General features: G+C 42.0%; 1 long non-coding RNA gene across 1 annotated transcript; it reads right to left on the minus strand.

The window, feature by feature from the left end:
* Positions 1-8,947: 8,947 nt before the first annotated feature.
* On the minus strand, positions 8,948-12,873 carry LOC118561969. Its single transcript, XR_004930406.1, has 2 exons — positions 11,823-12,873; positions 8,948-10,598 (listed from the first exon to the last, which is right to left on the minus strand). It is a non-coding gene; the product is annotated as an uncharacterized LOC118561969 (long non-coding RNA).
* Between the last annotated feature and the right edge of the window lie 223 nt (positions 12,874-13,096).

Below are 13,096 nucleotides of genomic sequence, written 5' to 3' on the forward strand. Positions count from 1 at the left end.
CAAGACTAACAAAAAAGAAAATTAGTAAGTTACTTATTGATAATATAAGTATTGATAACCAGGAACAAGTTAATGAGGAAATAAGAAACTTTTGTAAAAAAAAAAAAAAAATAAAGAATTAAAAAAACTGTATACAACCAAATTTTCAAATTGTCAAATGTTTTTTTGAAGAAAAAAAAAAGGGAAATGTAGGAAAATAATTGGTGGGAATTTTAAGCAATTTATGGACGACAACCTCAAAATTCAAGAGCAGAATTTAGCAATTGCGAAGATGTCAAAAGGAAAATCCCTGGACTGGATGGGCTAACAGTAGAGTTTTATATCCATTTTTGGAATGATAGACTATGTCAGCTGTCCCCTACAATGAAAAGGGGTATTATAACCTTAACTCAAAAGCCCAATAAAGATAAGTTATTAGATAATTGGAGGCCAATAACACTACTATGAAACGACTATAAATTGCTAGCTCACATCTACTCTAATAGATTGGATGTGGGATTATCAAAACTAGTGGAGTGTCCATCAGCCTTTGTGAATGGTAGAGTTATACATAACCATACTAGACTAATTATTGAACTATTAGATTACAAAGACTATTCCTACAGACAGCTACATATTGTTCTTAGACTTTATCAAAGCCTTTGACACACTTGAACACCCCTTTTTGCTGGAAACTTTACAGTTTCTGGGTTTTGGAAACAATTTCTGTGACATAGTTAAAATGCTCTACACTGACGTCTGTAGCATGATCTCTCTAAACCTGGGAATGACTCCTGGATTTGAGATATCATGCAGGGTTGTCCCATTTCCCCGAAGCTTTTCATATTAGCGACACAACTGCTAGCTTTATTAATTAAAAACTCCAATGACATAAAAGGTATCACAATTTTCGATACTTTTCAGTACTATTCCCATGTTCTCTGAAGCATCTGCTTTATCCCTTGATATTAAGAAAAATTTTAAACTACTCCCTATTCATACAAGTCCTGACCCCTCCATTGCCTCAATTAAAGTTGGAATCGAAGTAAAATACCTAGCAGTGACGTGCAGTCAGGGGAGGCAAGTGAGGCCAGGCCTCACTTGTCATCATGGAAAGAAAGAAAATATATAATAACATAATATAAATTTTTATTCACTTAGTCATTTGTAATAAGTCATTTTTTATCTAATTTCCTCATTTTTGATCATACTCTCTTTAAAATCGCAGACTTTTTGCTATTTTCCATGTAAATCCTTGGTGGCGCTTGATAGCGATGCCAGTGAGGCCACAGCGAGCTTTGTCATGGTCATGTAATGAGACTCAGAAGGAGGGCAACCACAGAGATAGGTATACGGTTTAGAAAGTTTATTGTAAAGACAGGGTGTTGGCTCGGGAATGGTTCTGACTGGTCTGTCCGTCGGGGTTCCACTGGAGAGAGAGTGAGAAGACTGGTGAACAGAGGCAGGAGCAGACACAGACATATATACGTAGACGCGTCATAGGACGCAGGTTCGCACGTCAACGTCACCGCCATATTGTATGTGGCAGAAAAAAGTTAAGTTCTGTTATTGTGAACGTGAATCAGAGAAGATGCCTCATTCCTGTGCTGCAATAAATACAGACATACACACACACACATATATATATATATATATATATATATATATATATATATATATATATATATATATATATATATATATATATATATATATATATATATATTTGTGTGTGTATGTGTTATAAATATAAGGATCAATTTGTTAAATCTAAACATTGTGTTCTTCATTATTTCATTAAACCGTGTCACATGTGAACTTTTAGGAACTTTTTGGGTGAGTATTAAAGAGGTAAAATTAATAATATGAGGAAAAAAAGTCCTAGGTCAATAAAGTAAAAATAAACAAAAAAACACAAAAGTGATATTGTTATGATAAAAACGTCACATTATGAGAATTAAGGGGGAACATTTCCAGAATAGTCACAGTTTGCAGAATTATTTTACTCCTGGAGTAATAGGGCCAGGTTAGATTATTTTAAATATTTTTATTCTTTAGGAGAATAAATTCAGGAGAATGAAGCTAAAGGGATACGAAAATAAACTTGTAATATTACAAAAACAAAAATACTACGAATACAAAGTATATTCAGAGATTAAAGTCCCTCTGATACTGTTTAAGTGACTGAGTAACTGCAGATTTGCCACATTTAAGATGGCGGACGCTCTGACGCATCGCAGCATAGGCAGAACCCGCCCAACGACGCGTCTACTCTTATATTATGTCTATGGGAGCAGATATGTCCGAAAGTCAGAGGAGAACTCATTGGGTTCCAGGCTGAGTTCCAGTCCGGGGAGAGTAATGTCCAGTATCCGGGAGGAGGTGCGGGTCTGGTGAACTCTCTCAGGGTTCTGCGGTGCTGGAGGGTGGACAGGCAGGTGAGCACAGCAGGAGGACCAAGGCAGGAGCAGCGCCTGAGTCTCTGTGGTAGGTTCACGGAATGCTGACTCGGAAATGCAGCGGCTCGGAAGTCCTGGGTTCTGTCTGGATAGCTGCAAGAAGGGTTAAACAGGGTTAGACTAAACTTGGATGAAACAGGAAAAGGTTCTAGGTTGGTCATGTACCACGCTGGAAGTGAGTAAGAACTGACGCCCTCCTGCTGGAACGCTGCTCCTTATGAAGAACAGCAATCAGTGGTGGATGGAAAACACCTGCCCGTCACGCCCTGCAGAGGAAGAGAGAGAGAGCCCAGCCCTCACCCAGCCTACAGAGTGTGACAAGCTTGGCCTCCCCTAGGATTGCGCAATCCCATGTTAACTGCGCTGGCTTCCATTCTGTGAATGCATTTTGCTGTCTGTAGATCATAAATTCAATTGTTCAAACAATTATGAACTGATTTTCCACAACTTAATGTATGTGGATTATGAATTGTGTTTTGATCATCATACTGTGTGCAGGTAACATGTTTTCGTGCGCTGGGCGATCATAACCGGCAAATAACTGGTTGTAGGTGAGGCCAGCAGTTCCTTGGCCTCTAGGCAGGGGGTGCTCAAAAACTGTAGAGTGACAGTAATAGGGCGTGGGATCCGCATTGCATTGTGGGATGTGGCGGCCATGTTGATGGCTACGCAAACGTTAACATAACTCTGACATAACGTTGTTGAATGAAGAGACGTAGAAGTAGAGTTGAGAAAGAATAGATAGAAAAAAGATGTTAAAATCCCAAAAAGGATCTGGAATTTACCGGGACACATTAAATAGAGAAGCCAGGGGCCGGTATGTTGACAAAATCAGCATCATTGATAATTTGGATCCATATGAAGTTCCAAACAATGAGTGGAGCCCCGACGACGACTTGTTGCCACTGTTTTGCATATCAGACGTCTTCAGCTACCTTGTTTGTAGTGTGAGCGCCTATACTTCAGAACAATTCAAAAGCTACAAGTCCTTGGAGTCTCATGTGCAGTTCACGAATGGATGGGTTCAGGAGCTGCAGATCATAAAGCCAGCAAACAGTGGGAACACAGTAATTTGTACAAAGGTAAGCTGTGCTCAGACGGGCTCTGGCACCTGCTAGTTTAGTAACTGCTAACCGTTAGTGCTAACAACCACTCACACATGTAATGTACTTTTAACTAGCTGCTATGTGTTTCAAAGGTGTAGTTAGTAACGTTAACTGCCAACCCTCCCTAAACTAGGGTGACCAGACGTCCCCGATTTCCGGGACTGTCCCCATTTTAGACCACCTGTCGCCAGGTAAGGCTGTCCCTGGAAATGTTCCCGATTTTACCGAGGGGAAAAAAGTTGCGTGTAGACTTTTATTATGGTAGAGCTGTTGCGCGCAGAAACAGGCGTTACGGTAGCTGGTTGCACTGCTGATAATATAAAGATGACAAATAGAGCGCACCACTAGATGGCGGTTATGATCCTATTGGATGTCAGCTGCCATTAAAACACGAAGAGGAAGAAGAAGACGAGCACACCACTTTTAAAACAGAAGAAGAAGAAGAAGAAGAAGTGGATGTTCGTTTTTCACAACCTGCGGCAACTGATGGGGAGCTACCCTGAGTTATGGTGTGTTAATCGATTCATTTTATTTGGATCGGGCTGAGATAAATGTTTGGTTTGTGTCCAGGTTAAAAAATAATCAATAAAAAGTAAGACAAGACCACGAGTTGCTGCTCACATGAGTAAAAGACACTCGGATAAAATGTTACAGAATGATTGAAAACTCTTTGTAAGGCGCTAATCTGGTACGCTGGTTCTCCAGGGATCAACAAGGGTTCGTCTAAAGATCTTTAAGAACTGATTGGTGACCTTTAGTTTATATTTCTGATAGTTAGTTATAAGTAGAGTTATTACAAGTTGTTTTGCTGATTTATGATTGTGATTTATGAGCATAGACTTCCAGGTTTAGGTTTAGCTTTTCTACTGCTCAGTTTGAATATATGAAAGTTCCTCATGAAAAAATAGGGGTCAGTAACAGGAGAACAAGATCTGCATGATCTGAGAACGATGGAGGAAGAGATAACCGCCTGTTTAATGGTCATTTTGTAATGTTTTGTGTTATTTGGTTAGTGTTATTTTCCTGCCTCTTGGGTTATTTGTGTTCTAGGTTCGTGAGTCCTGTTTAGCCGGTTCATTATTTTGTTATCTGTTTTCTGTATTAGTTCTGCGCTTTGTCCTCATTGATGTCCTTGGACTCTAGGTTTTTTCCCCCCAGCTCCTGTCAGTTTCTGTATTGCTTCCACCTCTGGTTAATTAGTTTCAATTCCGCTCACCTGTTATCCGTCTATTTAAGCCTCACTCCCTCCTCAGTTAGTTGTCAGGTCGTCATATTTACATACCCATGCGCTGTTCCTCGTTGTCTGCATTCTGCCTCGGTAAGAGCCCTGACACCTTACGTCTGTTTTTGATTAACCTGTTTCTGTTTATCCTGCCCAGTTTGTTCGCCTGTTCCCGTCAGTTGTTTTTGGATGTCTGCCTTTTTTGGATCCTTTTTGTGTTCATCATTCCCTGAATAAATCCCTTTAAATGAATTTCTGTTTCGGATGATTATCGGGTTCAGTCCCATACCACTCATGACACATTTATTATGTTGTTTTTGCTTGTAGCTCCTAATATTGTGGTAATTAGATTTTGAGTATTTAATCAGATGAGATATTAAAAATACCAATTGGAAGTTTTCATGTCTTACATTCTAATGTTTTTGGAACTGATTTTAATTATATAATGTCTGTTTTAGAATAATGTAAGATTGATACAAGGAGAGGAAGAAGCTAGGAAGATAGAAAGGAGATTAAATGGGTGGAGGAAAATAGGAACACTGATGGAAAGAACGATTGGCAAGAAGAGTATTAATTAATTATTAATTAATAAAGTTCAAGTGATAAAGCGTTGACATGATTTGAGTGATAAACTAACGTATTGAGTATTGTCGTGTACAAAGTATGCTATGTAAAACAGAATGACTCAGGTTTGAGTTGAGTAGCCCAATTGTCTGAGGATATAACCTCTTTCTGAGTCTCTGCACTGAACATGAGTTTCACTGCACTTCCCTAGCTGTGGCTGACTGAAGAGGCAGTTTAGTTTTTTTCATGTGTTTTAAAAATGTCTGTTCCGCTCATAATATATCCTCTTCTCCTCTTATTTTATCCAGACCTCTGGATATCATGGCTGATGGCTCTTCAGACACAGAAGGCTTTGAAGAAATCAGAGATGATCTCATGTTAGCTGACTCACTGACCGGAGTTAACTCACCTTATAGGAGCAAACAATGTACTTGCACATCAACTACCACCATGCACATATTGTAGTTATACACACTTTATATAAGTTTATACATGCTCATGCTGCACTACACACACAATCACTTGCATTTTTGTCAAGGGGATTTCCAAGTCTGTGCCTAATTTTCACCTCATCACCACAACCCATTTTCTCATCCCAAACAGGCTCTATGCACAGCTCCACATCTTCCTGAACTTCAGCAGCTCCTTTGCGTCCTGCCTTTCATTACTGGACAGACTGATTAATCCAGGTGAATCTGACCTCAGTAACCAGCCAAACACACCTGGATTAATCAGGAAACAAAGGAGCTGCTGAAGTTCAGGCAGTAGTGGAGCTGTGCTTATAGCCCATTAGTGGGAGAAATGAATCTGCTTCTTAGAGATGCACAGGCCTCTGATGTGGTCAGGTGACAGTAACAAACATATATCATCCTTTACCTGCGGGCTTGATGTTAATGCAGAAAAACCTATTTCTCATAGGTATGTAGATGTGAACAGAATAAGTATTTGTTGCACTTCTTTAAAAAGGCGGGGGAACAATGTCTCTACAGACAGTCACAGGCTAAAAGTTTGCATTTACTGGTTTTTCTTTTCCTCGTGTCACTCTCCCCTTAGGAAGCAGCAGAGCTCTTTTGGTCCCACAAAATTGGAAAGCCCTGCTAATGACCCTTGACCCCTCCACTCCCAACCCCACCACTTTGCCCCAACCCAGAGACACAGTTCTAGTTTTCTAATAACACTATTGATGTATTAATTTTAATAATCTTAGGATATACTAAAGGTGTGGAGAGGCACATTCCTGGCTTTTACACTTGATTTTTGCTGTTTAAATATTAAAAAATATGTAAAAATAAATGAAACCATTACTGTCCCCCGTTTCCTAATTTCATCTTGATGAGATGTATTGATTTTTATCCACGAGCAAGAAATGTCCCCAGATTTGACTTCAGAAATCTGGTCACCTTACCCTAAACCCTCTGGGTTTCTCACGAATTTGAGCCTTTTCCCGCTGCCGTTTTAGTATTTTCCTGTAAAAGATCCCATATTTAAACTCTCATAACATTAACGTTAGCCCTTCCATCGGACCTGTCAGTCTCTGTACTGTTGTCCTGTTGCTACCCCCTTGCCTTTTCAGAAACACAACGCTTTTCAAAGCATCGTTTTGCTTACTTGAAGGCAACCTTTGCGTGGTGTCCATTTTAAGATAACAGCGTGGTTGTTGTGAGAGCATGATTTCACGCCAATCTGTAAGCAAAATCACATCAGACTTAGCTTCACAACTCGCTTAGTTAATGCAGCAGTTTTGTAGTACGAGGGATAGCAACAGAAAGATGAATGTTGAAATTAATTTTCAGATGTTATACTTTACTGTTGTATAAATGTCATTTATATGTCATGTATACACATTACTGAGGGGTTGAGGTTAATGTTTCCTGCATATAATGAAACATAATGAAGTGGTGTCCTTACCTGCATAATGCATGTCCATTTATTTCTCCTCAAGTCTTGCGCTCTCAGCGCTTTAATGAGACTCCCCTGAAGCCATGGGTCATCATTGCCAACGATGGCCAGGTTTGCTGTGCACACTATACATGCATGGCTGGCATTGCAGAGGCATGTACACATGTTGGGGCTCTATTGTTTAAGATTGAGGCAGCAGTCCGCATCCGTGGAAAAATAGACCGTGACAGATGTGCCAGCTTACTGGAAAATACCAGCAGGAATTATAAATGTCCACAGAGAAGTCGCCCACAAGATGGACTTTACTTCAGCAAAAGCGCAGAGGATCGCTCTGGACAGAGTCATCAATGACAACAGTTCCATGCCTGGCCTACAGACATGGGCCAGCAGACACACGCCCCAAGCCACGTTGGACGACTTGTCGTCACTTCTCCCTGTTCTTCATAAACATAGGGCAGTTTGTATGTCCACAATGGAGACCTACTTTCACGACTATGCTGATCCTGTCCAGCTAGCTGTGATGCCAAAACCCCTGCAAGACCGTCTGCGTGACCCACAGTTTGATAATGCTCCACTAGCTGTCCTTCTTCAGCACTGTGAGACAGTGAAAGACATTGCAGCTGTGTCAAAGGAACAAGCCAACATCATCAGCAGCCACACAAAGCAGCAACATAAGTCTTGTGCCTGGTATGGAGTACGGGCAGGGAGAGTAACCGCCTCAGCAATGCATGCAGTTGTTGTTTGCAACATGAAGAAGCCGGCTGTGTCCACGGAACGAAAAGTGTGCTACCCAACAGCACTGTTGACTACACAAGACACAAGATGGGGAATTGAGCATGAGGAGACTGCAAGGAGTGTGTATCAGGCCAAGCAAGCACCACACCACATTGACCTGAAAATTGAGCTGTCTGGTTTCTGCATCAACCCTGAGTTTCCTCAAGTACGCGCTTCACCTGATGGATTACTTCACTGTATCTGCTGTGGGAAAGGGTGCCTGGAAATAAAGTGTGCAGCAAAGCACAAGAACAACACTGTCCAGGAGGTTTGTGATAGTGACAGGGACTTCTGTCTCCAACTTGTGGACAACACATATCAACCTAAACAAGGCCACAGATACTACACACAGGTGCAGACACAGATCTTTGTGACTGAGTCCAAATACTGTGACTTTGTGGTGTGGACACAGAAAGATCTCGTTGTTGTCCGAGTCATGCCAGATGTCAGGTTCTGGGAGTCATGTCTGCAGAAGGCAGACAGGAATTTTACCTGAAGGTTTCCCTCCCTAAGCTCATTAGCCGCCACTACACACAAGATGCCTCCACACTGCAGACCTAAAGAGTTATGGCTGTCAAATCTCCTAACATTGTAACAGTCCCACAAGTAAGAGGGCAAAAGAGAGCGAGGAAGAGGACCACAGAACATAAAGAGAATACGTGGTGCGTGTGCCAAGGGCCTGAGGAACTGGATGACATAGTTGCGTGTGACAACGAGAACTGTGCGACGCAGTGGTTCCACCTTTCCTGTGTTGGACTTGATGCAACCACTGCAGCCGGTGAATCTTGGTTTTGTGATGCATGTCTGTAGTAGCTGTCCAAAGACATATATTATATATTCTATATTATTAAATATTGTTATATTATATTATTATAATATATTATTATATGTGACGGGGTTCTTCTATGCTTGGTCAAATATAAATGACTGGCCAAGGCTGGAGATCACTTTAGTGGAATTTATTCAGTTTTTCTTTCAGGTGAGCCAAAGATGGCAGGTGCAGAATATATACATGGACATCCAGGCAGGTTGAAAAATAAACAAAAAAACAGTACCTTCCATGTTACAGTCATTCACCCTCAGTGTGACTTCTCTGGAGTCTAACCACAGACTGCCTCCATGTGGAGCAGAGCCCTGCTTTTAAAGCCACAGGCTCCGCCCACAGGAAGTCCAAACAAGCAAACAAAAAAAAACCAAAAAAAAAAACAGAACAACTAAGCAATTACTTTTAACTCAAATAAATTAAAGTATACAAAATAATAATGAGTAAAAAAAATAAACTTACAATGAAAAATACAGTACTCAATTTAACAAAACACTCAGTACTTCTGTTGACATCACGTCATCATGTGACTCTCTCCCAGCACACCACAGTCCAGCAATAAGCCTGCTTGAAAACAGAACCGGGAAAATGTTTGAAACTGAAAATAAAAGGTTAGAATGAATGCTAACTGAAGCAGGAACACCGCGTGTGCACCCACGATGAACCACATTAGTTTAGCTGCAACAAAAGGTAAGTTAGAGATGGCGTATGTGCCTGTGTATATGTGTGTGCAGGCGTGCTCGCATGCTGACGCGGACTTATAACTACGTCTCGGCTCGTGACGGCTCCTCCGTCACATTATATTATTGTATTTTTTATATATTGTATAGATACTTTTATTTATACATTTTAAGAAATGTATATTCATTATTATTATTATTATTATATAAGAAATTGCACTACCATTTTTATTTGTATCTGTTATTGTTTACTACATTTATAATTTGCACTACCTCCATTTTTTATTTGTATCTTTTATTGTTTATTTAATTTGCACTACCTCCATTTTCTATGTATCCATTATTGTTTTATAGATACCTATTTAATAATAGTATTGAACATTTTTTTTATAAAAACGTAGTATTTGTTATTGTTATAATAAAGATGAATAATGCCCAGCGGCTCTGGCGGGAGTTGAGTCGTTTAGCAGACTGGATGTATGAAAGATTCTTATGGTCAGTCCAGTTGATGATAGGTAATTCCATGCCCTCCAGCCAGTGACGCCACTCCTCCAGAGCCAGCTTGATGGCAAGAAGTTCACGGTGTCCCACATCATAGTTTCTCTCAGCCGGAGAAAAACGCCTAGAAAAGAAGGCACAAGGGTGAAGCTTCCCATCTGAGGAGGACATTTGTCACAGAATAGCCCCAGCTCTGGAATCCGAGGCGTCAACCTCCAGAGTGAACTGGGCTGTAGGGTCTGGATAGGTAAGGATAGGAGCCTGAGTGAACCTCTCCTTGAGGAGTTGGAAGGCATAAACAGCAGCAGGTGTCCAGGTAAAGGCTTGCTTTGTGGAGGTGAGGGCTGAGAGGGGTGAAGCAATAATACTGAAGTTCTTAATAAACACACGGTAGAAGTTCACAAACCCTAGGAAGCCAGTCCTCCACTTCTTTGATCTTAGCTGAGTCGGTCTTCACCTGTCCACCCTCAAAGATGTAACCGAGAAAGCTGATGGATCTGCGGTGGAATTCACACTTCTCAGCCTTGATGAATAGACGGTTCTCGAGGAGTCGTTGCAGGACCTGACGGACGTTCTGCTGGTGTTGAGTGGGTTCTTTAGAAAAAATAAGAATGTCATCAAGATAAACGAAAACGAAGTAGTTGATGAAGTCTCTGAGAACGTCATTTATAAAGGCTTGGAAAACTGCGGGTGCATTGGTTAGACCAAATGGCATGACTAGGTACTCAAAATGGCCGATCAGAGTTTTGAAGGCCGTCTTCCACTCATCTCCCTCACAGATACGAACCAGATGGTAGGCGTTGTGGAGATCCAGTTTAGTAAAAAGAGTGGCGCCCCTAACAGTTTCAAAGGCAGAAGCCAGCAGAGGTAAAGAGTACTTATTTTTAACTGTTATCTGATTAAGACCACGATAATCTATACAGGGACACAGTGACTTATCTTTCTTGGCCACAAAAAAGAAACCTGCCCCAACAGGGGAAGAAGAAGGGCGAATTATGCCCGCTTTAAGTGATTCTGCAATGTATTTCTCCATTGCACCCAGTTCCGACTGGGATAACTGGGGAGCCCCAGGAAGAAGATCAATAGAGCAATCGTAGGGACGATGAGGTGAAAGGCTCAAGGCTAAATCTTTGCTAAAAACACGCAGGAGGTCTAGATACTCGGGTTCGGAAATCGATTGCGTAATCGGCCACTGATCGACTTGCCTGTACCAGGGACCACAGCCTCTTCGCAGCCTCCTTCTCACTTAGCGAGGAAGAGAACGTTCTCTTGAACTGGATGACGGAAATGCGGTGGGTGCTGCGAGCTGCAGCGTCTGAGGTGGAGTCTGGCTCCGCCTCTCACGAGTCCTCTCTCGGAGCCTATCATCTACCCGTACCGCTAGTTCAATAAGATCTTCTAGGATCTGGGGTTTGTCCCGGCTGGCAAGTTCGTCCTTTAGTTTCTCTGAAAGACCATTAAGGAACGCCGCTTTAAAAGCGAGATCGTTCCAGCCCGACGGGGCAGCCAAGGTTCGGAAATCGATTGCGTAATCGGCCACTGATCGACTTCCCTGTCTCAGGGACCACAGCCTCTTCGCAGCCTCCTCCTCACTTAGCGAGGAAGAGAACGTTCTCTTGAACTGGGTGAGGAAATCGGTGTAACTAAGGTTCAGTATGCTGGTCTCATCAATAAACGATTCCGCCCAACTCAGGGCTCTATCACGAAGGAGACCTACAATATATGATATTTTCCCTGCGTCATCAGGAAAAGACTGAGGGGAACGACAGAAAACCAAGGAGCACTGCAACAAAAAAAACCTGGATTTACTTAACTCACCCGAGAATGGTTCAGGAGTGGGACCGGAGGCACTGACAACGGGAACCGGCGGCTGTGCGGCACCAACAGGATCAGGGGGAGACTGGACTACAGGCGGAGGACTGGAGGTAGGCTGCATTGTGTCTATTTGGGCTTTCAGGTCCTGAAACCCATGAGTCAGAACATTCATAGCCTGCATAAGTTGCGTCTGTTGTTGGCTCATAGATTGTAAAAGGGTCTCGTGTTGCCCTAACAAAAGCCCTTGATGAGAGACCACGCTCCGTAGTTGCGCCCCAGAGTCTTGTTGGTCAGTTCTTTCTGTCATAATGTAAAAAGAACGACCCTGAATCGGGGCAACCACGGAGACAGTTTGTAAGGTTATGAAAAAAGGTTTATTGAGGAGGACTCTGTAATGATGCAGGGCTGGATAGTCCTGGGTTCTGCTGGGAAGGATAAGGGCAGAGGTGAATCGTTGGTCAATGAAATGAGAAAAGGTGGAGATTGCAGCACTCACAGGGTTTGAGGTTGTCTTGGGCTTTGGAAGGGTGGTGTCCTGGGTCCTGGTGCGTACTGCAATTCTCTCTTTTCTGATACTGGTGCATTGTAGGGTGGACAGGCAGGCAACTCCTGGAGAAGGGCTGTGACTGACAGGTGGTTTGAGGAATCCGAAAGTCGATGAAGGTCCAGGCTTGGAGGTTCGGTTTGCTTGGGGGGGTTCCTTGGAGGAAAAATTGAAAAGACAGAAATAAGATCTGGTTTGGAAAGCTTACGGGTCAAAAGACAATTTGGTCAAGTACCAGGCTGGTAGCGAGAAAGAACTGACGCCCTGCCTGTCACACCCTGCAGAGAAGAGAGAGAGACAGACCAGGCCTGCACCAGGACCAGCAGTATGACATATAAGAAATTGCACTACATTTTCTATGCATCCATTTTTTATCTGTAACCTTTTACCTTCAAGCATTCCAACTGCACTGCACAGTTCTGCACTGCACTGTGTTCTGAAGTTGCACTACTTGCACATAAACACTGAAAAACATATGATTGTCTGACACCTCTTGCTTTTGGGTATGGATGCAACAGACACTTATGGCTGAAAATCACCTATTTGTTAGATGTTAGCTTAGAGTATATTGTCAGTACAAATAAATTGTCAATTCAATATTGATCAACATTCTTTGTTTTAATACAGTACTGCAGAAACAGCAGAATGAAATTGTTGAAACCAAATTTAAAGTTAACCAATAATGAAAACCTCTACCTGGGCTGCCACCTTATTGTGGTGGAGGTGTTTGAGT

The sequence above is a fragment of the Fundulus heteroclitus genome, unplaced genomic scaffold (genome assembly GCF_011125445.2).
Source record: "Fundulus heteroclitus isolate FHET01 unplaced genomic scaffold, MU-UCD_Fhet_4.1 scaffold_77, whole genome shotgun sequence".
Lineage (NCBI taxonomy): Eukaryota > Metazoa > Chordata > Actinopteri > Cyprinodontiformes > Fundulidae > Fundulus > Fundulus heteroclitus.